Source organism: Nycticebus coucang, chromosome 2 (genome assembly GCF_027406575.1).
Source record: "Nycticebus coucang isolate mNycCou1 chromosome 2, mNycCou1.pri, whole genome shotgun sequence".
Classification (NCBI taxonomy): domain Eukaryota; kingdom Metazoa; phylum Chordata; class Mammalia; order Primates; family Lorisidae; genus Nycticebus; species Nycticebus coucang.
Window position 1 is genome coordinate 81,509,736 of NC_069781.1, and position 27,444 is coordinate 81,537,179.

A 27,444-nucleotide genomic window follows, 5' to 3' on the forward strand; every position below is an offset into this window, starting at 1 on the left:
GATTCAATATACAGTCCATTCATTCGCTTTATTCCTTTCCATTTCTGTTGGTACTGATAAAATATGAGCTCACAGTATCTATTTCTTGGTTGGTAACAATAATCCAAGGGAGGTGTCTGAACTTCTCTCCCCATCTCCTGCCTTTCTAGCTCATTCTATCCCCTGTCCTGCTACAAGAATAGTTTTCCCAAAGCACCAGGTTAATCACTCTCAGTGAAAAATCCTTTAATACAGTGGTTCTCACTGTGGATTGTGACCCCCCCTTTTTTTTTTTTTTTGTAGAGACAGAGTCTCACTGTACCGCCCTCGGTAGAGTGCCGTGGCGTCACACGGCTCACAGCAACCTCTAACTCTTGGGCTTACGCGATTCTCTTGCCTCAGCCTCCCGAGCAGCTGGGACTACAGGCGCCCGCCACAACGCCCGGCTATTTTTTTGGTTGCAGTTTGGCCGGGGCTGGGTTTGAACCCGCCACTCTCGGCATATGGGGCCGGCGCCCTACTCACTGAGCCACAGGCGCCGCCCAACAATGAAAATACATTGCGGCATTAGGAAGGTTGAGAACCACTGGTTTAATAGTTGTTCATTTGCTAAGAAACAAAGTCTAAACTGCCTAGTGTGAAAATCAAAACCCTCCGTCATCTGCCTAGAATCTCCTTGTCCAGCCTGAGTTTTCATTTCTCATCTTCAGGCACTGATGCTGCAATCAAACTGAGCCCTGTTCTGGAAATGTGCCTTACTTCAACAAGAGATTGTGCCAGTGGGAATATTCTGTCCCAGTCTAAAAGGGCCTTCCTCCCAATCCCAACCTCTGCTGTGTGTCTGTTACCTTCTGGAAGGTTAATTAAATGTAGTATTTTTATTGCTTACCTTCGCCAGAATTAATCTTGTATCTGCTATACTTTCTTGATGTTTTGTTCACACCCTTATGGCATTTTATCTTATCTTTTATTTATGTCAGTCCATGATTGATATTTATTTGGGAAGGTCTAACTTGGTGTCTGTTCATCAACCAACACAGGTGACCTTGTGTCAATGGGGTCAAAAGCAGAGAACCCTCCTCGGGTTTTACTAAGCTAGCCTTCAAGAATATAATCAGCTTTCTCTTAGGTCAAGGGGGTGCCAAGGTCTAAAAACTTAATAGGTAAAGATAATTACTGTAGATAATTATTCCACATTTTCAGCATTGTGTTTACCTCAAAAGGGTAAAGACTGTATGCCTTTTTTATTACTTTATTCCCAGTACTTGATATGTAATAGGAATTCAATACAGCGGTTTTAGAAAAAAATGTCTTTCTTCTGCATATGACTGAAGCTTCTAGAAGGCAGCAACTTGTGCCCTTTTCATGTCTGTCCTCTCCGTGACTGTGTGCTTTGCACCCAGTAGGTGCTTGATAAACTTGTGTTTCATCACTTAGTGGGTAGGTCAGAGCCTTGAGAAGTCTACTAGGTTTCTGCTGTTGTCACAATAAAATAGAAATAGTGGAAGCAATGATACATTGTAATAAAATAGAAACAGAAGAAATTGTGGAAAATAACAGAGCATTTTAAAATATCAACAACTTTCACATTTGAAAGTCTCCTCTCCCAAACTTCTAGCCATAACTCTTTCCCACAGTGCTGGAATAACTGATTCTGGTCAGTCTGTATTTTCTTTTTTTTTTTTGGCCGGGGCCAGGTTTGAACCCACCACCTCTGGTATGTGGGGCTGGTGCCCTACTCCTTGAGCCACAGGCACTGCCCCAGTCTGTATTTTCTTAAAACTACAAATTCAGTATTATCAAAGAGTGATGGAATGTCACATCAAAAATTCTTTTGAATAAAAAAAATTCTTTTGATTAAAACACATGTAACTCCCCAAAGAATAATAAGACATTAACCTTCTACATTATTTCGTAAATAAAAGGAAATAGTAAAATTCTCACATACAAAAGAAACATCTATGCCAGAAAAAGATAATACTTTAGACTGAATAAATAAGAGCAGCTTACTATATTACCTTTATTTCTTATTGCATCCTAAATTGATAAAAATTTTGTCATAGACTAATGTTAGGCTTTTATTTTTAGCCTCTTCACATGCAAGTTGCATACTCTTAATTAAAGGTTCTACTAACTATGTCCAGGGAAGTGTTGCCAAGCAATTGTAGGTCATTTTTCTTTTGGTATCTGTAGCTCTCTTTAAAAAAAAAAAAATCCTCCTAGCTATAAAGTGCCTTTTATTAATCCCTCTGAGAATGTTGCCTCTCCTCTTGGTTTCCTGTAAACAAGCAGATTCATTTCTCTTACACATTTGTCCTCTTCATTCTTTGCCTCCTTTATTCTTCATCAAACAAATGACTGTGCTTCTCTACCCAGGTTGTTCTGTTCTCTCCCTTGTAGTTTCACCACGCTTCTCATTTTTACTTCTGTTGTTCACACTGCATCTAAATAAAATTTTATGACCTGCTTCTTTGTTCTGTGCTGCCTTTAGATGAAAGGGTAACAGGATATGAAAACAGGCAACTTTCTGCCTCAGCTTTGCTGACGCCTAAAAGCTGAGCTGTAACTACAGTAATTGCTGACTCCCTCCACGTTGTATAGAAAAATGCTCGCTCATCCATGCGGGCCTCACAAAGAGGAACGCTCCAGATTGGTGAGGTCAGCATTAGCCAGGTCTCCCACTCACACAACCCTGAACAATCTAGGAGACAGGATATTTGGAGAGGTATTGAGATGCTATGACATTTCTCCACTGGAGGGAGGAGGGTGCTTCTCCCTTAACAATGTTTTAGGCCTAAGTGGGTTTCTAAGATGCCCATTTAGAGAGTTTGCCATGTGTCTCTCAGAGGGAAGTTTGTAGAGTGACTGCACTTCTAACACCAGCAGAGCAAAGATCCCTGCCTCTGTCCTGCTTGTGCCTTCTCACCCATTCTGTCTCTCTCTCTCTCTCATCCTCTGTCTCTTTCTCTCTCTCTGACAGTGCCATGGAGTCAGCCTAGGTCACAGCAACCTCAAACTCCTGGGTTCAAGTGATCCTTCTGCCTCAGCTTTCTTGGGAGTTGGGATCACAGGCACCTGCCATAATGCCAAGCTAGTTTTATTTTATTTTATTTTTTTAATTTTCTAGTAGAGATGGGTCTCATTCTTGCTCATGCTTGTCTGAAACTCCTGAGCTCCAGCAATCCACCCACCTTGGCCTCCCAGAGTGGGAGTCATGAGCCACCATGCTTAGCCTTCTCTGGTTCTTTTTTCTTGCCCACTCTGATAAAGCAAGCTGCCATGTAGTGAGTTGCCATATGGAGAAGCCCATGTGGCAGGGAACTGAGAGTGGCCCCTTCTCCATAGTCCTCAAAGAACAGAATCTTGCCATTAGCCACGTGAGTGAGTTTAAAAGAGGATCCTTTTTGTGCTCGCTTCAGCAGCACATATACTAAAATGGGAACAATACAGAGAAGATTAGCATGGCCCCTGCGCAAGGATGACACGCAAATTCATGAAGCGTTCCGTATCTTTTTTTTTTTGTAAAGAGGATCCCCGCTAACACTTGATTGCAGTCTTCTGAGAGACACTGAGCCAGAGGATCCAGCTAAGTCATAAATAGGTTCCTGAACCACAGAATCTGCAAGATGATTAACGATCATTAAATAACCAAGTCTTGGGGAACTTGTTATACATCCATAGGTTATACTACACCTGGGAACCAACTCTGGACCCCACGAATGGGAGTTAGTCTGAGGATGTCTTAAAAGGGATCTCCTGACAGAAAAGCACGTGGAGTGGCAGGTAAAAGCACCCAGGAGAAAGATGGCCAGTGGAAGGACACAGTTACAAAGGAGGAGAGACACTGCCCACATCAAAGGACTTGGGCAAAGTCCTAGGGTAGAGCAGGGGTAGGAGACTCTATGGGGAAACAGCAAAAGGGCCCCATGAATGAAAAAATCTGTATTGTCCATGCATTACAACCACAGAATTAATGCCTAATTACAACAGTACCAGCCATGCAATTCCTGGACCCTTGGCCTGGACATTAAAGAGCTTGGGCATAGCAGCTAAGGGCCAGGGGACAAAACAAGGTGGGAAGGAAGGAATAACTCACCATGCCTGGGATGAGTGGGGGGTAGGAAGAGATGGGCCCTCTGAATGAGTCTGTCATGTTAACATTGGACCAGATAAGACAGGAATTATTTGATTAGTTTCTCAAAGTGGACCTTTAGTTACTTAAAAAGTGATCACAGGCCTTTTTATTATCTTAAAAAGACTGGAGAAGACATGGATTCCACCTCACACTTTGTCCACAGGGGGACGTGCAGAAGCCACATTCTGGGCTAGAACATCTTTGTTGTGTGCATCTATGGGGGTATCTTGGACATTGGAGGATATTTAACAGCAACCCTGGCTTCCACCCATTCTTACAACCAAAAAATCTGTAGAAATTGCCAAATCTTCCCTGGGGTGGAGTGCAGGATTGCTCTTAGTTGAGAACTACTGTTTCAAAGAAAAACAGTATAAAACAAATAAAGTTATTTCTGTTCTTAAATTTTATTAAGCCAAGGTAAATCAAGAAGATGGTTATAGGAATCAAATGGAGAACTTTGAGAACACTCTATGGCCCTCCAGGGTCTTGTGTGAAGGAAATTCATGGGAAATGGATTTGATACCTGGCAAGAACAACTCATCAGAGATACATATCTGTGCACCATGGAACGACAATTTTCTGACTGGTGACCCTTATGAAGTTGAGACTATTCCCCTTTGTATTAACTATATTCCTTTTTTGATTATTTCTTGGCCAAAGAAATTCAATGGTAAGTAATACAGCCTTCACAAATCCACATGCATGTGCCCCACAAACATAAAGTTTGACTTGAACAATCAAATAGTGAGGCCTCCTAAAGAAGTTGTCATGCTGATTACATATTCTGTAAATTTCCTAAAAAATTTTGAACTGCACTATTAAAATGAACTAATTTAATGTTATGTAAATTACATCTTGATAAGGCTATTACGAATGGAGTTTAAATGGCGGAAAGGCAGCCGTGACGTGTTTGTACCTCTGCAGGTCTCCTCCCCTGCTTCTTTCTGCTATTATTTGAAGATGTATAATACTTTCCTTTGATTACCATTTTCCTACTTAATTGTTTCCTTCAGAATTTATTACAGTTCCTTTAACTTAGCTTGTGGCTAAACCCTCACACACTGATCCTCCACTGATGAGAAAATTTCATTTCAAAAAATTGGAAAGGGAAACAGCTTGCTCATTTTTATTTGATTTTAGTTATTGTTGTGCAGCTAAGTGGTCTCAGGCTTGTTTTCTCTCCACATATTGAGCCTGGATCTCCAAAGAGGTTATTTTTCAAAAGTAGATTTTGTAGGTAACCGGCATGTTATATAGAATGTAATATTTGGGGCCTGAGGAAAGAGAAGAGACTCTGTAAACATGTCCCACAAAAGTTCATCTGTTATGAGCTCATCTGAAACAGTGCAATTGATCCACTTATCAAAAATAATGGCCACCAGGAGGAAAAGGGATTGATCTCTCTGACTTTGGCTTTTCTAAATGGACTAGAGTATTGAATCTATTATAAAATATAGTGTCTATCCAGGGACAGTGAAGTAGAACCCATAAATTACTTGCTTTATTAATTTTTTAAAACAGTTTGGATAAACTAGTTAATTTAAAAATGCCTAGAAAATCTGAAGGTAAAAATTACTTCAAATAACTATGTGTTTTCACTTTCTTGGCATTTTCTACTTTTAATACATATTCACATTTGTTATTGCAATTATGCAGTTTTTGTCCCATTTCAAGATGATGGGGGGGGATAGAGAAGATGAAATTCATCAGGCGAACACAACAATTTGCTTCCTAGCCTGCCAGCCATGGTTCTTTAAAATGCATTTAATTTTTAATAATAAATTAGTTCATATTTATTGTAAAACAATACAAGAAATACAGAAAGTACAAAGAAGAAAAACATGTCCCTCATCTTTCTTGCCAATAAATGGCTATAAGTAATGTCATTAGAGCAAAGGAAAAATGCCTAGATTCCTAAGGATCATATGTCAGAAAATCTTTGTATCTCCTATGAATTTTCTTGCTGCTAGGTGTCAAGTCTGCTTCCCCAAAACTTCCTTCAGGCAGACCCTGGAGAGCCAGTGAGTTACTCTCCAAGTTCTCCATTTGATTTCTGTAACCAGTTTATTGACCCAGCTTGCCTTAGGAATGCAGAAGCACACACAAAAAATTCATCTATTTTTCCTACTTTAAGCCACTGGTTCCAAACTGAGGGCTATTTCATCCCCTCCTCTTTAGGTCCTTTGGCAAAGGAGACACCTTTGGTTGTCAGGTCTGGGTGAAACTCCACTCTGGCATTCAGGGGCTAGAGGCAGAGATGCTGCATTGGCCAATGCACAGGAAAGCGTCCAGAAAAACACAACGGAGAATTACACGGCCCCAAATGCCAGTAGCACTGATAGGGTTAACAGAGATAACTGCTTTTAGCATTTCATTGTGTATCCATAAATATCCATTTTCCTTCCTTGATTCCTCTTTCCTTCCAAAATTATAATCACCCTGCTAATCTGCTTTCACATCCTAGTTTTTAAAGAACAATTAGATTGTGACTATTTTCCCAGATCATTATTCCTCAAAACATGACATTTAATGCTGCACAATAGTCTAGCAGGTGATTTGACTACTCCTTACTAAGATCATCAGTTCCATTTCCAGTATTTCAACATCATAAATTATGTTGGTATGAGCATTCTTGACCATGAATCTATTTTCATTTCTCTAATGATTTCTTTGGATGGGTTCCTAGAAGCACAATTACTGAGTCAAACTAAATGAATGTTTTTGAAGCTCTTCTTCTTGTTGCCAAATTACTTTCCTGCTTAACGGTCTCTCTGGCAGTGTATTAGAGTATTCATCAGGCTGGTGCTGTTTCCACCAGACCTTGCTGAGTTAAAATTTGACATATTCACAGTAATACTTATATCTTCTGGCCCTGCTATGATTTACTAAGTTCTTTAACAACCACTCTCTCAGCTGACTAATAGGAGATGGGAAGTTCGGGTACTATACCTGTCCCACCACAATATTTGCATAAGGGACTCTTACTTTAAACAAGTGATTCTTTGCGAGGTGACATAGATTTTAAGAAGAAAGAGGAAGAGAAAACAACAATGGTAAGCACTAACCCAGGAGAAGACACCCACTTTCACTTTACCTTCTTTCCACTGAACCATGCTGCTTCATTATCACTGAAATGACATAATTGCCATGTCGTGCCATGAATCACGTGAACGTGGATATTCATGGACTCAGTGAACCAGCCAACTTGACCTTCAGATTCTCTTAATACTTGGCTGTTGTGCATGTCCCTACATGCCCCTTTCCAGTAGATGGTGCTGTTTTTCCAATATTGAATTTGCTATACAGCCAATGATAGTTTTCTATCGAGTTGAGCAGCCTTGCTGAAGGGTGTTCAATGAAGTCTGCTTTGCACATTGTAATGTATTATTGAAATTGCTCACAGGCCCGAAATCAAATCTGAAAATGAGACAGTATAGCTCAAACATAAAACCAGTCTTTGCTCAATATTGATGAAAACAATATGCTTTTGAGAGTACCAAGGGCAAATAAATGATGAATCACCACCCCACAGCAATCATGTATTAGACTTTTTTTCCCGAGACAGAGAAGCAAATGTTTGGGGGAGGTGGTGAGAACCAGAGATGGGCCTTTAGGTAGTCATCAAAGATGATGAGTCATTATATAGCTTCTATATTGCTTCTCTGGTAGATATCACAAGTGTTGACGGAACCTGGATTAGATGGCTAGGCCATCAGCAGTGACTTATTTTCCAAAATAATTTAATGTTAAGATGGAAGAAAAGACACTATATCTCTTTTCGGCCCATCCAGTGGAGATCAGTTTCTCACTGTCAATACAGGTTAGAAGTCCTCTCAAACACAATTAGGACTTGGGCAAGAATAGCTTTTTTCTTGGGTTAAGAAAATGTTTATAATGAGGAAACCAGGCCAATCCAAGTTTTCCAAAAACAGTGCCAGCCCAGGTGTGGCCTCAGTTCTGGAAAGATACACTGTGATCCACTCACAAGTAGGGAAAAAAAAGATCTGCTTAGAAAAAGCAACAACAGCCTTTAAAGTCAATCCACAAATGCATAATTCTAACAATTGTCACTAATCCACATACAAAAGTCCTCTATGACTCACGAGGACCACAAATGATACATACACTGCTGGCAAAGAGACTGATGATCCTGGAAAATAAACTAAACTATAATAGTTTCCTCCCCAAATTTGTAATTTGCTAAGAAATGGAAATAAATTACAAATCTTGGATCTTGGCTTGGGGGCTTGTGTGATCTTCACAGTAAGGTGTCTCTAAGACCAAAGTGCGACCAAGTAGCATTTATAAAAATATATCAGGTCTGGCCCAAACCAATATGTTTATTTGCAAAGTTGAAAGTATTTATTTATAAAACTTTGTGGCCATTAACTCAGAGATACTACTGTATGAACCTTTTGTAAAATCACGATTACATGTGACTTCATAAACAAACAAACAAAAAAAAAATGAAAAGCAGACTCTCCCAAAAGGAAATATTGAGTATTTGAAAAAGAGGTTGAACTATTTCTTTAGATCTTAAAACATCTCACAACTCCACATCTTTTTCCTCACACAGTACTGCTTCAAAGAAACATACAGTCACTTTTAAACTCTTCTCCTATCCCCGTCTGTGCTTTAATAATAGAATTTACAAACAGAAACACTTCTCTACAATCCATTTTTGAGCAGCTTTGGGCATTTTTTATAATTCCTCAGTCTTCTGCATAAATGCTCCATGTGATGGACTTGGTTGTTTTACTTACCCACCTATTGTAACTGGTGGGCAATGTCAGTTGTGAGTGTGCTGAGGAAGGGCATTTTCAAAACTACATATTCACACTGCAGAACGTATCAACTACATTTCCAGTCAGAGAAGACCTGTGTTGACAGCTCTTTCCATGGCAGGCATTGGATTTAATTGCAAAAGTTCTAGCTCAAAGGTTGAGTATTATCCTAAAAATGCACCATATCTAAGGTGATTCCATTTCAAATGACATGAAAATTTATTCTAGACGTCTCCATGACTGTCATAGTAGAAGGGCTCAGTCTTGTTTATCAAGGTTTTATATTACATTTTATTACCAACATATTGCAATATTTTCCTGTATGTCATGACTTTGCATCTAAATTCACTGTACTCTAGTTTTCTTTTCACAGGAAGCTGAGGGGCTGAGAGAGAAATTATGTTATATGGAAGTCTGAGGGATTATGTGTCCTTACATTTTTATGGAAATTCAAATTACTTTTGTACTATCACGTTCTGCATGTGAGGTGAAAGTGCAGTAAACCAGGGATAAGATAAAATTGCATGTTACTTGAATGATAATAGTAAATGCCACCCACGAAACATCTGTCAGTTATGGATGGAGTGTCAGCAGATTCACAGCAAAAGAAAGGGAAAGGAATTTCAGGCCACAAGCAAAGACTTAAAGGGATCCAAATATTCCTATTTCTTTCTTTATTTATTTATTCAGAGTCTCACTCTGTCACTCTTGGTAGAGTGCTGTAGCATCACAGCTCACAGCAACCTCCAACTCTTGGGCTTAAGCGATTCTCTTGCCTCAGTCTCCCAAGTAGCTGGGACTACAGCTGCCCACCACAATGCCTGGCTATTTTTTTGTTGCAGTTGTCATTGTTTTAGCTGATCTGGGCCAGATTCGAACCCACCAGCCTCGGTGTATGTGGCTGGCGCCATAACAACTGTGCTACAGGTGCCAAGCCCAAATATTCGAATTTAATTTTACAAAGTATATTAAACTTGAGACAGAGAGAAAGAAACATGTTCTGTATACTTTCTTATACATGTTCTATATGTTTTCTTAGTTTGTCATAGTTTCCAACAGTTGGGTTTGTTTGTTTGTTTGTTTTTTGCTATTTGCCAGGACTTGCTAAAGTCTGTTTTTTGCTACTTGCAGGACCTCCTTCCAGTATTTCTCTTAGATTCTGGGATGCCCTCTTTTGTACATGTACACACACACACACACACACACAAAGGAACATTTGGCAAATTCACAGCATTTGATTTGTCAACCGGGTGGTTTAAGAAAAACTAAGAGGCAGGCACAATTGACAAGGGCCTCTCTTTGTCCTTTTAGATGCTGGTAATTCTCTCTGTGGTTTAAGCTGCCTCCTGTTTATTTTGAGCTCCACTGCCACTCACTTCTCACCAATTAAGTTTCTAATAATACTGATAATACCATCTGGGCAAACTTTACTTTTTGTTGAGCTTTCCCGAGACATAACTTATTTCCAAGATAATGAATACACTGCTTGGAAGGATAGAAGCTGGTTTGGAGACTTTACTTCTAAGTTCCTATGACTTCCAACTAATTGTCCCGATCTTTTCAGGCCATCTGGGTATTCAGATAGCAGGGCAAAATGGAAAGAGCATGGGCTTGGAGTCAGACAGATAGATATGAGATCAAATGCCATTTCTATGACTTAAGAGCTATGTGACATTCAGCAAAAGATTTTAATATCTTGGGACCTCAGTTTCCTCATCTGTGAAATACAGACAATGCTACCTTGTTTATATACTATACGATTATAGGCTATAAAATTCTATTAGAAACCCTTGCACTTGTCTGAACAGTGTCTCCTCACACCTTTATAAAAATTGCCTTCTCTCTGCAGGGTGATCTTCTCTCTGTGACAAATTTTACACAGTGATCTTGAGCCGCTGGCCACAATGGTAGATGAATGTGGAAATCTGATCCCAAGAGAACCCATCTGGAGACTGAGTACAGCCAATTATGATGCCTTTCTTAGAAATTTAATATAAAAGACACACACACAGAGTTGAGATGATCTGGAGCACCAGAGCTCTTGACATTGACTAGCAGCTCGGGATTTCTTCTCTTGACTTTATTGTGGCTGGCAGATGGACATTTTCAATTTGATTCAAAGGAAACATTATAACGAACTTGAGCCACTGATGGCATGAAGAAGTGGAAAGTAAGATCCTCTGAGAAACATGATCTGCAGAGAGGTGTGGGAGAACAAAGCAGGTGTGTGAGCAGAAGACAGCTGGGCTCCTGCAGCCTCAGGAGAGACCCTGTGCCTGGCTGTCTGAGAGGCTGCTCTGACAATCAACCACCTCCTATAGAATCTACTTTGAATGGGTTTCTGTAGCTACTTGCAACTGAACTGGCACCATGAAAGGTCCTTAGTTCTTATTCTCACGCTGCATGAAGTTGGAAGTGTAATGAGAATCACTATGGTTCCTGCTCTACCTGCCTACCAGTGCTCCTCCACTATCTGGGAAAGACTCAGCCTGTACTCAAAGGAGAAAGGACTCCACACGCTCATGGTGTTTCCAGCCATCCTCACAACTGGTGGAAAGCAGCCTCTTAGTTTATTTAGCTGCTGGCTAATTTCCAGCATCTTTAAACATTGCCTTCTTTGTTGTCTCATCTTTTATTTATTTATTTTTTTGTCTTTTCATCTTTTAAATATAAATTTTATGCATATTTTTTCATGTCTCTGGAGTCTAAGCCATGTGATTTAAGTTGTGTTTTCCAAAGTCCTCAGGTTGTGGACAGTCCTCGAGGATGGTGCTGTCTAAAATCACACATTTCAATTGGGTCCCAATTGAGTCACTTCACCGCTGACATTGACAACCAGAAAATCTATCAAAAATTGCTTCTCCCATCTCTCTGGAACAGGATTATGATCTTAACTAAGAGCTCACTAGGTGCTTGAACATATTTAAAGAGCCTTTTTAAAAGGACACTTTAGCTGTCCTCCTTTTCACCCTTGCCTTTCTTCTTGTTACAGAATTAGGCCTCAAAGTTTCAGCTCTTCAGCCTGTCTGCTGGAAAAGAGAGAATCTTATGTATCATGTATCAACCACTGGGATGTACATAATATAATTGGATTTTCACAACAATTTTTAAAATATATTTTTATTCCCATTTTACCTATGCAGCAACTGAGGTTCAGAGAACAAAAATAGAGAAAGCACAAATCTTACAGGTAGTGAGCTGGGCTGCCATGTCTTGGGCTCCCCACTGGTTCACTTCCTTTTTTTTTTTTTTTTTTCATATTTTGATCTTTATTTTTATTTATTTATTTATTTTTTTATTAAATCCTAGCTGTGTACATTAATGTGGTCATGGGGCACCATACACTAGTTTCATAGACCGTTTGACACATTTTCATCACACTAGTTAACATAGCCTTCCTGGCATTTTCTTAGTTATTGTGCTAAGACATTTACATTCCACATTTACTAAGTTTCACATATGCCCTTGTAAGATGCACCACAGGTGTAATCCCACCAACCCCCCTCCCTCTGCCCACCTCCCCTCTTTCTCCCCTCCCTTTCCCCCCTCCCCCTATTCTTAGCTTGTAACTGGGTTCACTTTCTACATCCATCTGCTGTGTAGGGGTTGTGGAAGTGAGGAGCTCAACAGGAGACAGCAGAGGGGGGAGTCGGAAACAGAGTCACATTAGTAAAGTGCCCAGCATGATGCCTTATGCTGAGGGCATGCAGTAGATGGTGGCTCTTTCTGTATTATTATCTTTCCCAGAACTTTACTTTAAGAAGTCAGCTATCTTGTTGCTTAATGCAGGTTATATAATATCCTTTGTGAACAACTGTTGGTAAAATTAGGCAGCACCATAAAAATTGCTTCTCTGGTAAACTTTTTACTTCTTTTCATCATCTTTCGTTATCTTTCCTTACAAGTGGCTTTTGATGATAATAATATATAATTTAATATGTAATTTATTGTTGATCTACTTTATTTTACTTATTTAAATATTAACATTTAAGCTGTAGTATTTTAATATTTGAGCCTTAAATAAATACAAAGTTAAGGATAAGGTGGAGCATTACATCTACACAGTCTTTTTTTTTAAGAGACTGGGTCTGGCTGTGTTTTGCAGGCTGGACTCGAACTCTCTGGCCCCAGGAAATTTCCTGCCTCAGCTTCCTGAGTAGCTAGGAATACAGGGGCATGCCAATATATCTGGCTTACATTGTCTTATAAATGTTACATTAGCAAGTATTAGGGCATGAGATGTAGGGTTATCAAGGAGCAATGTATGCCCTGAAATATGATTGCATAGCTGTTTTCTCGTAATGAACTATGATTCAAATTCAAATATCTTCAATATCAAAAGTGATGTCCTTAAGTACTTTTGGCAAAGACAAGAATATTATTTACTGGTTTGGCGCCTGTACCTCAGTGGTTAGGGCACCAACTACATACACGAGAGCTGGTGGGTTGGAACCCAGCCAGGCCTGCCAAACAATAATGACAACTACAACCAAAAAATAGCCAGGCATTGTGATGGGCACCTGTAGTCCCAGCTACTTGGGAGACTAAGGCAAGAGAATCGTTAAGCCTAAGAGTTTGAAGTTGTTGTGAGCTGTGATGCCACAGCATTCTACTGAGGGCGGCATGTTGAGACTCTGTCTCAAAAAAAAAAGAATATTATTTACTGTAAATGTCCATTGAAAACAAGACAAAACCTTTCCAATATATTTAGTTGAGATGTGGGGCTTGAGAGAACAGGAAAAGCAGGGTAAAAGAAAGTAACTGAGGGATATCAAATGCAATAAAAAAGAAAAACTTACAGAATGCAGAAAGATTAGAACATGCAAGCTCCAATAACCGTATCCTTCAAACTCTAGATTTGCTAAAAAGAGCATATTGACTTTCTTCTAAGGAGTGACTTTTTTGTTTTGTTTTGTAACAAAACAAAGGACAGCAATAAGTAATGCAACTTTGGGTAAACAATGTTCAGGCTCCATACAAATTTATGTTTGGTAGTGTTTCTGACATAATGGTAATTATCCTTATAGTCAATGCTCCTACAGCATATGTAAGTCATAAGTTTTAAGAATGATTTGAAGTATATAATTTGCATTTGGAGAAAATACAAGAATAAAATTGAAAACTATATCTTCTGAGTGCATTCAAGAACCAAGATTAAAAATTGCAAAGGTCAAACAATTTTAAGAGAAATGTATTCAGAATATTAAGGAAAATATCTCCAAAACTTAGCAATAAGAATGACTTCATAAATGTGATCTCTAAATGGCTGAAATTGATTAAAGACAAAACTCCCCAAATAAAGCCGTATTCAGAGATGTATACCTACCAGCTTCCAAATAATAACAATAAAATGAAGTTTGAAGAAAACATTTCATTTCAAGAAGTAAAAGATAGGCTTGATCATCTATTTCAATCTTTTTGTTTTCTGCGCTATAATTCTTTTGTAATGCAGAAGAACGATCAGAAAGAAATGGAAAAATGAGCTCTCTGGAGAAAGATGGCATTTTATCCAAACAACCAACTCTTTAATATTTTACCCATGCTTTTTGGATTAGTGCAAACCTTTTTAAAGAATAAAAGTTTATAATCAGTCTCAAAGTTAGCCTATCACATATGTTTGGATGCTTCTAGAATAATGAGCATATACTTGAACATCTTACTTGGTATATAAACTCTTTTGCACACTGATGGAATTTGTTAGGTAAATTCCCTCTTATAATTGGGCTCCCCCCACGAGGTGTGCCACATACTGTGACTCCCCCAGATACCCTCTCCCCTCTCGTCTTCCCACTTCCTCATTCTGCTACCTCCCACCATGTAATTAGTTTATCTACTGCCCTCATATTACAATTGAGTCCATTGTATTTTTGCTTCTCCATTCTTGTGATGCTTTACTAAGAATAATGTGTTCCACTTCCATCCGGGTTAATACAAAAGATGTAAAGTCTCCATCTTTTTAATGGCTGCATAGTATTCCATGGAATACATATACTACAGCTTGTTAATCCATTCCTGGATTGGTGGGCATTTAGGTTGTTTCCACATTCTAATGATTATAAATTGAGCTGTGATAAACAGTCTAGTATAAATATCTTTATGATAAAATGATTTTTTTTCTTCTGGATAGATGCCCAGTAATTGGATTATAGGATCAAATGGGAGGTCTAATTTGATAAACTGTTTCTCTCTCTCTCTCTCTTTCTTTTATTGTTGGGGATTCATTTAGGGTACAAGAAACCAGGTTATACTGATGGCATGTGTTAGGTAAAGTCCCTCTTATAATTGTATCTTGCCCCCAAAAGACCCACCCCCCTCCCTCCTTCCCTCTCTCTTCTCTTCCTTTCCCCCATTGATAAACTCTTTTTCTAAACTCAGACTCTGAAGTTAAGGAAGTCACATAGTTTCATTCCCCTAGCCTCTGTTGCTTTACCAACATGTTGAATGCTAAAGAATTTTCTTTGCCTAAACATATATTTTTCTAATTACTTTTATAAGTGTGCCAACATTCTTGGAATGTGCAGGATAGCATCAATGTGTGCAAAGTCCCAGGTAGACTCAGGGATAACAAAGAAGGGCACAGATGATATGTCTACAGTACGGAAGGGTAATGGCAAGACTTGGCAGGAAAAGCATAACTGTTTATGATAAGAGTAGGCCTGGGGAAAACAGAGCATATCAGGCTTGCATTAGATGCCTCTCTATCCCTATTTTATCATTATGTGATTGCCGACCTTCTTGTCGGATCTACTGTGTTTTCTTTGGACTGGTTGTGATGGAAGTAAGATGGAGAAGGGGGAGGGAGGGTCTACCTGCCCACCCGCCTGCCTGTATGCCTTCCACAACTTTCTGTTGAGCTTTTCTATGTTCTAGGTACTGTGCTAGTTACTGGAAATACAATGATGAGCAAAAACAGCCACATTCCCTGCTTGGATGGGGCTTAAAGACTCATGATGGAGACAAACATCATATACATACTCATACTTTTGAATATGTAATGAAAGTCCAGGGTAAAATTTTTGGAGCAAAGGGAACGAGGCCTCAGAAATTGCAGCAATGCTTCCGGACCTGGACTAACTCAGACTCTCCCAAAGAAGAACTATATTAAGAGAGGAAGTAGGGATTGACAGATTGAGGGTAATAGCATGTGCAAATGTCATATAACAGGTGGAAGCAAGATTCTGAAAAAGGCGAAGTTGCAAGTTGACTTGGGTAGAAAGCCAAACATGCACACCTATGTTAAGGTCTCTGATCTTCATATAATAGAACTATAGGATGCCTCTGAAGTTTTGTATTTTTTTTTTTTTGTGTGTGTGTGTCACATTATGGCTGCTGAGAGTAGAACATCTTATATAAAACTATGGTGAATGTAAGAAGGGAATTTAACAGGTCATTGTTACACTTTAGACCAAAGGCACTTTGGCTTAGAAGTGATAAGAGGAAGGAGGTTGGTTTGAGATATGATTCAGATGTGTCATATGTAAAATTTGGTGATGAATTGATACATTAGGTACCAAAGAGAAGATGGTTTCAGAGGGCTCTGATTCTGGTTTCTGTATCAAAATGAATGATGAGACCATTTAATGAGATAGGCAAGACTAGAAGAGGTCAAGATTCAGTTGAGAATGTCATGTATTCATTTGAGGTTTCTTTGAGATGGGAAGGTGGAGATATCTTGTAGACAGTTGAGTATGTGATACAGACCCATGAAAGGGGTTCACTTTGGAGGCAGAAAACTTGGAAATCAGTTCTTTATAGATAGGAAATAAATAGGTCAATATACGTGAAATTGCCTAGGGAGAGAGTAAAGGGTAAGGGAAGAGAGTCTGGACTGGGATGTAAGGACCTCTAACATTTAAAGATTAACTTTCAAAAGTGTTTAGGTGACCAGAGAAGTAGGAAGAAAGCCAGAAGTATGTAAGAAAAGGAAACCAAGAAAAGAGAGCAATCCAAGAAGGTGAGGGGTGAGAACAAGCAATGAGTTCATTGATGTGGAGATTTGGACAAATTGCTGTTTGTGGGGTGGAGTGAAATATATATTATACATGCATGGTACTTGAAATACATCTTTAAGGATAACTTGCAAAATTGTTACAATGGTGAATTTGGGTGAATTAACAACTCTTTCTACATATCGGCTTACTCAATTTCCTCATCTTAAAAATAGGAATTTAAGAATTCCTACCAGGCTTGTGGAAAAAATTAAACAGGATCATGAATGCAATAAGCCTATTACAATTGCATTTCATTTTACTTTGGAATAAAAGTTGAGTATCTTCATTTCTGTTGTCTGTGTGTGTTTTCAACATGAAGGTGTGCAGCTGGGAAATTTAACAATCGAATATCTCAAACTTTGTCCTCCAGATCTGTGATTTGATGAATTTTTCCATGGAATGACCAGAAAATAATAAAATGACTGGGTATTCCTGTGCTGCTACAGAAGTTGCAGACATGAGAGCCATTTCCACGGTTACATGTTCATAGAGGATGAAGTATGAATTCTTACAAAGCCCTTCATGGTCAGACCCCAATCATCTTCTCAGCCTCATCTTTCATCATCTCCCTGTGTCTGACTTTGCCATGATACCATGCCTCCATCTTCCCCCCACCGTGCACACCCACTGGCCCCTACTCTTTCCACCTCATGAAATACATGCACCCAATGGAAGTAAGTCCTTTCTGCGAAGATTTCCCCATTTCTCTGATTGGTTGTTTTTACTTTCTTCTCCCGGCATACAGCTCTCTGAAACTTTTGGGTTGTGTTTAATTTAGTCTGTTCATCAATTTTCCTCTCCTATCAGACTTAAGCAAGTCAGGGGCAAAGGACCCTTTGGGGACCTTTGGGAACAATATCGGTGCCAACTAAGGTGCTAGAGCAGTGGTTCTCAACCTTCCTAATGCCGCAACCCTTTAATACAGTTCCTCATGTTGTGGGGACCCCCAACCATAAAATTATTTTCGTTGCTACTTCGTAACTGTAATTTTGCTACTGTTATGAATTGTAATGTAAATATCTGATATGCAGGATGGTCTTAGGAGACCCCTGTGAAAGGGTCGTTCAACCTCCAAAGGGGTCGTGACCCACAGGTTGAGAACCACTGTGCTAGAGCATCATGGTGTTTAGTAAGTGGTGCTGGAGGAAGAAAAGAATGGGCTTCTGCAATTCCTTACAAGGCATCCACCCAAAGTGGGGGAGATCATTTCATCATAAGGACATTTGCACTTGAATGTTTATAGTAAGCTCAATTCATAATTACAAAGATGTGGAAACAACTCAAGTGCTCATCAACTCATGAGTGGATTACTAACCTGTGGCATATGTATACTACGGAATACTAATCAGCCATGAAAAAGATGGAGACTTCCCATCTTTTGTATTTATCTGGATGGATTTGGAGGACGTTATCCTAAGTAAAGTGTCTCAAGAATGGGAAAGCAAGAACCCCATGTACTCAATTCTACATTGAAACTAGTAGATTAACAACATAGAGCCACATGAGAAAAAAACATAATTAAATTCAAGAAGGGGAGAGAAGAAGTGGGGAGGGGGTTCAATAAGTTTCTTCCTATCTTATGGGTACAACGTAGGGGCATATAGTATACTTCCTGGGTGAAAGACTCGACTAACTGGGGCTCTACCTTATCAATGTAAACAATGTCACCTACACGTATGTACCATCTTATTAATAAAAAAAACAAAACAAGCAAACCAACCCCCCCCCCAAAAAAAAGAATGAATGAGTGATGGGGATATTTTAAATAACAAAGCTGGCTTGCGTAATTATCCAACTTGTTAATATCTTAGAAAATAATACCATCTATCACAGGAAATTGGTCACACATCATGGGTTATCTGCAAATATACCTGATTTTTGGCCTGTACATACCCAAATATACGATATATCCATTATGTTTGGCAGCCACCTTGCTTCCTTCACTCAGCGATGTGTGTCCTATATTTGTCTGGATCACTAGACACCAGAAACTATGACAAATTAGCCACAGCCAAGAATTAGTCTGATACCAAGAAGAGTTAAGCACTTGAATATGTTTTCTGGGTAAGACTAAAACTTAATCAAGTTAATATTTGTGAACCTTTTAAAAAGAAGTGACAGATTTCTCCCCAAGCAAGATCAATGTTCCACATCATAACATCCTTTGGTATGCTGTTCACTCAAATCAGTTACCAATTCCCAAATTAGTTCAGCTACAAGGCCTAGGAAAATGAATATTAGTGGTCTAATTACCAAGAGAACAAAAAGGCCTGTGAGTACGGTGCATCTATACACTTTCCTTCCTTTAAACGGTTTCTGATAATGCCTCTGCAATTGGATTAACTTTGGCTGTAACATATACCAATATACCTGCAAAAGCTTTCCATGGAGATAAATTTGTAATTTGCAGCCTTCAGCTTCCAAGGTTTCAAAATATGATTTATGAAATACACGTACTATAAGTTCAATAAATGCAGTTAGTAAATAGACGACTAAGTACATCAGTCTTTAAATATGAACAATAGTAATGCTTTGCCTTGATTCAGTTTTTAGGAATTTCTAAAACAAAACAAACTTCATTCAAGTCTAAATTAAATTCTGTATGGAGACCCGGAAGCCACAAAATTTTCCTTAAAGGGAGACAATTATTTTTTTTTTTGTAGAGACAGAGTCTCAGTTTATGGCCCTCGGTAGAGTGCCGTGGCCTCACACAGCTCACAGCAACCTCCAACTCCTGGGCTTAAGCGATTCTCTTGCCTCAGCCTCCCGAGCAGCTGGGACTACAGGCACCCGCCACAACGCCCGGCTATTTTTTGATTGCAGTTTGGCCGGGGCTGGGTTTAAACCCGCCACCCTCGGTATATGGGGCCGGCGCCTTACCGACTGAGCCACAAGCGCCGCCCAAAGGGAGACAATTATTTCTATCCTCTGCAAAACTTTGACTAACAACGAAGTTCTGTAATGTGTGGTTTGTGACAGAAGGCTTCATTATTAACTGTTTGGATCAGATATGAAAACTCAGGCTGAATTGGTGGAAATGGGAAACTTCAGCCAGAATGTAAATGATTTATTCAGAGACCACTAGTGTGTTAGTAGAGTGGAAACCAGAACTGATAACGATTTGATCACTACCAGTTTGCTGGATGTTGGATAAAAGTTCAGATAAACTTAAATCTACAATCTTTATCCCTTAGGTGCTCCAGGAGCTTTTGTTTCAAACCTGCCTCCTATTGCCTAGAATTCTCTTGGCCCAGTGACTAGATTTTTGTTATGATTCACTGGAATAGATTCTCTCTGCTCAGGAGGAAAGTTGTACCTGCAGGTGAAGTAAAGTAAGATCAAACTCATTTGAACACAGCTCACAGCTCAGCTGATTCCAAGCTTTGGCATCAAAGAGGAGATTCAAATAACATTTCTCTGCTATAACTTGTGCCTGTCAAGATCTTCCAGACTCTCAACCCCCAGCCCATACAAAAAATATGTGGCTTATTACCAATTTTCAATCAAGCTCAAAAACCTTCTGAAGCAAACTTAGCTTACTGCATGAATTATCCTATACCTTTGTTCAATATTAACACAAGGAGGAAATGTACCATGAGCTGAAATAGTTTTAAAGAAATTAATAACCTTGTTTTGTTATACATTTTGATGCAACTTTGCTGAGTGGAAATAACCTCGTCTCATAAATGTACATTTTAAAATGAAATAAGTTTTTAAATGTAGCTAGGTTAAAAGTGGATAGAGGGGCGGGTAGCATAGAAATAGGTGCTGAGTGTGAGAATTAGATTTTGGTTCTATTCCAGCTTCCTTTCCTAGCTGGGCTCAAACTAGCATATTTGAAAAATATTTTATTAACCCCTCTGTCAGTGTACCCATACAGAAACGAGAAGATTTATTTATGACTCTGAAAGATTTATTTATGACTCTGAAGATTTATTTATGATTTATCTAAACAATAAGTTGCTAAACTGGCAACCAGTAAATACAATAATTATTTTAAGATAATTCCGTTCTTGTTAAAAATGGCTTTACAAGACACCACAGATAAGACCATTCAAAATGACTGCGTCGATACCAATTTTCTTATGGACAGAAGAAAAAAAATTAATTGCCATCCTTAAGTTAAAAGAAATTAAATATATTAATAGCATATATTTAATCGACCCTTTTATGTGGAAACCTCATCAGAAAAGCAGCTTCAAAATGTGACTAACAGAAATTGTGTCCTTCACTAAGCAGAGAAATGGATGTTGACTGGGATTACCAGTGGTTTTCAGCCTTTTTGGCACCAGGGACTAGTTTGGGGAAAGACAATATTTTTCCATGGACTGGGGAGCATGGGAAGGGAGGGTTTTAGATTGATTCAAACACATTACATCTCCACCTCAGATCATGAGGCATTAGACTCTCATAAGGAAGATGTGACCTCGATCCTGCACATGCTGGTTTAGAGCAGGGTTCACGCTCCTATAAGAAGCTCATGCCTCAACTTACCTGACAGGAGGTAGAGCTCAGGTGCTGATGTGAGTGATGGGGAGTGGCTGTACATATGGATGACGCCCTCCCTCCACCTGCTTTGTGGCCAGGGCTGGGGGCTGGGGATGGAGGAGTGGTTGGGGAGGGGTTGGGAATTACAAGAGTAGACCGTGAACTTCTCTTTCAAAGTTCCTAGGGCAGAAGAGCTCTATCAATTACATCCGTGATCGAGCAGAAATCAGCTGAGACCCTGATGAGATTCTCAGACTAAAAGCCAGCATTTTTTGGGGGTGGGGCAGTTTCTAAAGAACACCTCGCAATTTAATAAAATTCTGAATTTTGACTTCCTATTTGGTTTCTGATCATTTGTTCTCTAATTTCCACATTACTGGGAGAACTGTTATCTCCTGTTACAGTGTCTCAGTACATTCTGCCCAATAAGCAAGCAGAAGCTGGAGGACCATTTTTAGGACTTCTAAATTTGCTCAAATGTGAAATAGAATATGGGTTCTGCATCATTACTATGGTGCAAAGAAGTGCTGTGTCTTTGGGGCAGAGGCAGAGGGAGCTAGAGTGTTCAGTAATTTTTACCCTGAGTTTTGAGTTGGATCTGGATAGGTTGCAAAGAAGAAATTCAAACCATGTGAAAACAATGCCATCTCCACTTCCTTAGGTTACATTCTCTCCTCCAAGCCTCTTCTCAGTTTGCTGAGTACTGAGCCTGCTTTCTTTAAGGTCACCAGTGACTCACTATTGCCACTTCTCTTGGATTTTTTTTTAATTATTTATTTTTTTTGAGACAGAGTTTCACTTTGTCACCCTTGGTAGAGTGCTGTAGCATCACAGCTCACAGCAACCTCCAACTCTTGGGCTCAAGCGATTTTCTTGCCTCAGTCTCTGTAGTAGCTAGGACTACAGGTGCCCACCACAATGCCTGGCTATATTTTTTTTTTTTTGCAGTTTTTGACCGGGGCCAGGTTTGAACCTGCCACCTCTGATATATGGGGCCTGCGCCCTACTCCTTTGAGCCACAGCCACACCCCCACCTGGCTGTATTTTTTATTTAGCAGGCTCCGGCCATGTTTGAACTCACCAGCCTTGGAGCATGTGACCAGTGCCCTAAGCACTGAGCTATGGGCACCCAGGCCTCTCCTGATTCTTTATGGTTATCTTCTTAGAGCCCCATACATACCTGCCAATGCTGAGCACACCTTCCCCATCGACGCTGTCTCTATTTGGTGAATACGTCTCTTTAATCCTGGCTTCTTGGCCTCCCTCACTCCCACCCCCACTCTATCTCTCTACTGATTCTTTCTCAGCTCTCTTTGCATATTTCTTGTCCTATAAACATTCTTAAATGGTGCTACCCATTTCCAGCTCCCCACCCTCAGGGTGAAATGTTACCAATCATTAGTAACATTTGCTTTCCTCCTTCTACCAAGGTATTCCAGCAGCTGAAATTGTATCATTAGACATTAGTTTCTTTACAGTTCGCCTTGCATAATGCAATATCCCGGACAAGCGATATCTTAGGAAACTACTAATGTGCGGAAACACATCTGAGTTTCAGAGCAAGTCTCCTCTGGAAAAGTGGGGCATAGAGGGTACAGCTCTGTTTCCAGGCAGCTGGGGAGGAGGAATCAGGGAACACCAGGAACAAGCACTGTTGCCTTTACGCTTTTCCTTAAGGTTACTATTCTTCACAATTCTTACCGACGTTACTGTCTTTGCTTATGACAGAACTTTCCAAAGTAATCAAGAGGTCCTACCCACTACTGCTGCTAATTACCTGACAATTTCTGAAACTTCTCTCAGATGTCAACAGTATTTCTGTCCTTTTTCTCATATATGCTAATTATTCAGAAGGATTAACGCCTTGCCACTCTGATTTCAGCAGTACAGCAAGTATTAGTCAGCCTGCCTTCTTAGAGCATTATGGGATCTGAATGGCAGCAGAGAGACTTACCTTACTGCTTCAAGAAACAGTTTCTTGACATAACTCAATGAATTCCCTCATTGGGTTACAGGGATCAGTTGTACCCACAAGGGTTGATTTTGCAAATGAAAGATTGAGAAGAGAAATTTTCTAAGATAAATCCAATTAAAATTGATGCTGATAGAACAGGAAATCTAAAGGAGAGAGAGCTCAATCTTTTGAATTGAGCACTGAATTATGAAATAGGTTGTTCGAATCTTTTCCAACCATCTTTATTCACTCACTATCTGGCCTGGGGAAGTCCCTTCTGCTCAGCATACTCATATATTGGTGAAATTAATGAATCGTGTTAACGATACTGCTTTTTGAAGTCTGGGGATGGCATGGAAATAAATCGCTTAAAGTCCTTCGGAATTCCACTTGATGAGATAGATTCTCCATAATTACAGTGAGCTACCATCAGGCTGAAGTCAAGAAGCTAAAGTGAGGAATCCAAATGATGGTTCTTTACTTTAAAGAAACAACTTTGGCTCTCAGTTTGGTGGTTTTAACCACCCTCTGATGAGCTTAGGATTCCTTTAGGTACTTTAGCCCCTGTATGCAGCTTTTGAAACTGTCCTGAGCAATCATGGCCAGGAGCTAATGTGTCTGCCTCTGTTGAAAGCACATAACATGTTAGGTTATTCCCGTTTCATTAAAATCTGTTAAATTTAATATGATTATTATCTCCAATTTATAGATGAGGAAACTTAAACACAGAAAGGTATAACATTTTATATCAATTCTCTAAGCTACAACAAGGTGGCAAAGCTGAGACCTGAGTTTCAGGGGTCCTCAAACTGTGGCCCGTGGGCCACATGAAGTAGTGTGATGTATTTGTTCCTGTTTTGGGTTTTTACTTCAAAATAAGATATGTGTGGTGTGCATAGGAATTTGTTCATAGTTTTTTTTTTTTTTAAACTATAGTCCAGCCCTCCAATAGTCTGAGGGACAGTGAACTGACCCCCTGTTTAAAAAGTTTGAGGATGCCTGGTTTATATTCTTCAACATCAGGCTAATCATATCTTTAATTTTCTCTGAAAGCTGGTAAAGATTTCATTGGAAGGTGAAGATAGCATGAATGGAGGGTGATGGGGGAGACAGAAAAGTGGCTCAATTTCAATGCCTTGCTCTTGCAGGTTCATCAATTCAAATATTTCTTGAGTATCTACTATGTGCTAAGTACTGTGCTAGGGGATGGGTGTTCTTGGGGCTTACAGTGTGGTGAGGAAATAGAAAATAAGAAGTAACCACACAAATATACACATATATAATAGTGTGAAAGAAATAATCACAGAACAGATTGACCACCAAACCATAGTCTTGTTTTTATAAGGTGGTGAGGAGAGACCTCTCTGAGGTCATGCCATTGGAGCTAACACTGAAGAATGAGGGGTCAGCAGTGGGAAGTCTGGGGTCCTGGGTGGAGAGGGGAGGAAAGGAGCAGATTTTATGCTGAAAGAGCAACCAAGCAAAGGCTAACGGAGAGAGAGCCCATGTTCATATTTGAGTAACTGCAGCAAAGCCAGAGTGGTTGTGTCTGAATGAGGGACAAACCTGGCTCTCTTTATAGATATTACTGCAATTAAAGAATTCATATTTACTTAAGATTCCTCTTTAAAATGATGAACATTTTAGTAAAGCATCACAAGAATGGAGAAGCACGAATTCTGTGTACTCAATTTTGATATGAGGACAATTAATGACCTAGTACATGGTAGGGATGGGGGAAGGGCAGAGAGAGAAGAGAGAGAGAGAAGGAGGGGGGAGGTGAGGGAAGGAAGAGCAGAGAGTGGGAAGGAAGGAGGGAGGGGTGGGGGTCTCGGTGTCTGACACCCCTTTTGAGGGCAAGACACAAGTATAAGAGGCACTTTACCTGACAAATGCAATCAGTGTAACCTGGTTTCTTGTACCTCAATGAATCCCCAACAAAAAAAAAAAAAGATGAACATTTTATACTTTCTAATAGTTTGCATATAAAGAATGAAAGAACTGAATTTGGAAATCACTATGTAATGTGGAGGGGACTTTGCAGGGTATCAGTGTGGTAACTGCCCCAGGCTGGGGGTGCTCCCATGGCCAGCAGATTTTGTTCATAGGCTGATGTAGAAAGGCAAGGGACATTATATGAAAGGTTACTTTCAGCTTTCCATTGACATTGCACAGGGGTCAGCTCACACCAAATGAGCATCTGGATCATTCTGTTCCCTTGAATCTCAGGCACTGCTGAGAGCTCACTAGACTCTGGATAATAGATGTGATTGCTGTTTGGCTTTCCTCCTCACTCCAGCAAGTAGCTTCCATCCCGGAATCTGCTACTTGAAAGAAACCACCTAGCTCTGTCTGTTCCAAAAAGAATCAGATAAAGGCCTTTGGATATGTTATAATACCTATATACTTTATAGCTATAGGGTTTTTCCCCCTAAAATATTACTACATACTCTTTTCAACTTTCTTTTGGATTGCATTTGACCTTTTTTTTGCACTTTTTGGGCTGGGTTCGAACCCACCACCTCCATCATATGGGGCCGGTGCCCTACTCCTTTGAGCCACAGGCGCCATCCTCCATTTGACTTTTTATCCATGAGACTAATGGATCCCACAGTTCACGTTAGCAAGAACTAACAGAAACAACTGGCCACTCATTAACGAAGATAATTTCCAGGAGCAGAGCATTAAAAAGAAGCAGAGCTTTCTTCTCAAAAGCTTACTCTAGGAGTAAGCTCTGCTGCTGCTGCTTCTTTTTTTTTTTTTCTTCTTTTATAGAGCTAATGTTGGGACTTTCAGAGAAAGTGTTATGTATAAACACACACACACAGGTGAACTATTCACTGAGGTGCAGCAGGAATCTCAGGCAAAGAAGAGATCAACATGTTAGGCCAAAAACGAATGGAAGCTAAGAGAAGGGACAAGAGGGAAGGATGGTGAGATTCAGAACAAAGAGAAGAGCATTGCAGCCATCAACAACTATATTGGCATGTTGCACAAATTATTTACAAATCAACTCTGGCTCTTGGGAAACTAAAACATTGCTTGGAAATTTCACTGTGTGGGCTTCTTTTCTTCTTTATCAAGGGGCCACATTGTTTTTCCACCTTTCTCAGTAATGGAGAGGGATCCTATGGAGGCCTATGCTCCCCATGCCTTTCACCTCCCTGAGCATGGCAGTCCAGTTCAGAGGCAAAGGCTTTGGGATCAGATTAGACTGAATCCTGGCTTCATCATTTATTATCCTGGTGCTTTTGGAAAATTATTAATCTCTGCAGATCAACCATAATGTGGATGGTTTTCATCAGTGGTTCTCAAATTTTGATGGAGAACTCATAAAGAGGGCAAATGCACAGAGTCAGAACAGGGGAGGGACCTGTGTAATTATACGAAGTTCCCCAGGTGATTCTGATACTCACTGAAGTTTGAGAACCACTAGTTTTGAAGATTAAAGACAACCTAATGTAATAAGCACCTGCCATAATAAATGTTTCCAGCTGGGACCCTGTGGGACAGTGGAAAGGGGCTTTGTCTTTGGCATCCAAGACCTGAATTCCTCTGTAGATTTCACCTCCTATTAACTGGGAGTTTGGCTAATTTACTTAATTTGCGTGCCTCATGGTGTCCCAATTTGTTAAAAAAAGACAATGATGCCTAGCTCTCAGAGTTACGGGTTTAATGGGTAAGCTGACTCACAGAAGGTGATTGATGAATACAGGCTGAAATAGAATCTCTTGCTACATTTGCGTGTGTGTTATGTATATAGAACCTTCCAAACACAGAACTGTGAATTTGACTCCATTAAAATCGAAACTTTTCTGATAGATTATGTATTTCTTGAACATGAGAATTCAATGCATGATTACCACTGCATTTACCCATGGTACTCAGTAAAAACTTTTCACACAGAATGCTTCCATTACATAACATATAGTTCCTGTAGACTCCCACTTTTAAACTCTCCATCCGGTTTCTCACATTCATTCAATAACCTAAGTTGACTTTCCCTAGAGGACTGAGGAAATATTTTGCTTTACTGGGCTAGACATAATTTTTATGAACTATGCGCAAAAGCCCTTAACTTTGGACCAATATTGTAGTGAACCTTGAACATGG

General features: G+C 39.7%; 1 protein-coding gene and 1 non-coding gene across 8 annotated transcripts in view; one reads left to right on the forward strand and one right to left on the reverse strand.

Annotated features, from left to right (window-relative positions):
- Positions 1-27,444, reverse strand: part of TRPM3 (transient receptor potential cation channel subfamily M member 3) — a 584,594-nt gene that overhangs the window by 361,028 nt on the left and 196,122 nt on the right. The window lies entirely within an intron of this gene.
- On the forward strand, positions 3,386-3,492 carry LOC128579999 (U6 spliceosomal RNA). The gene has a single exon (XR_008378364.1). It is a non-coding gene; the product is annotated as a U6 spliceosomal RNA (small nuclear RNA).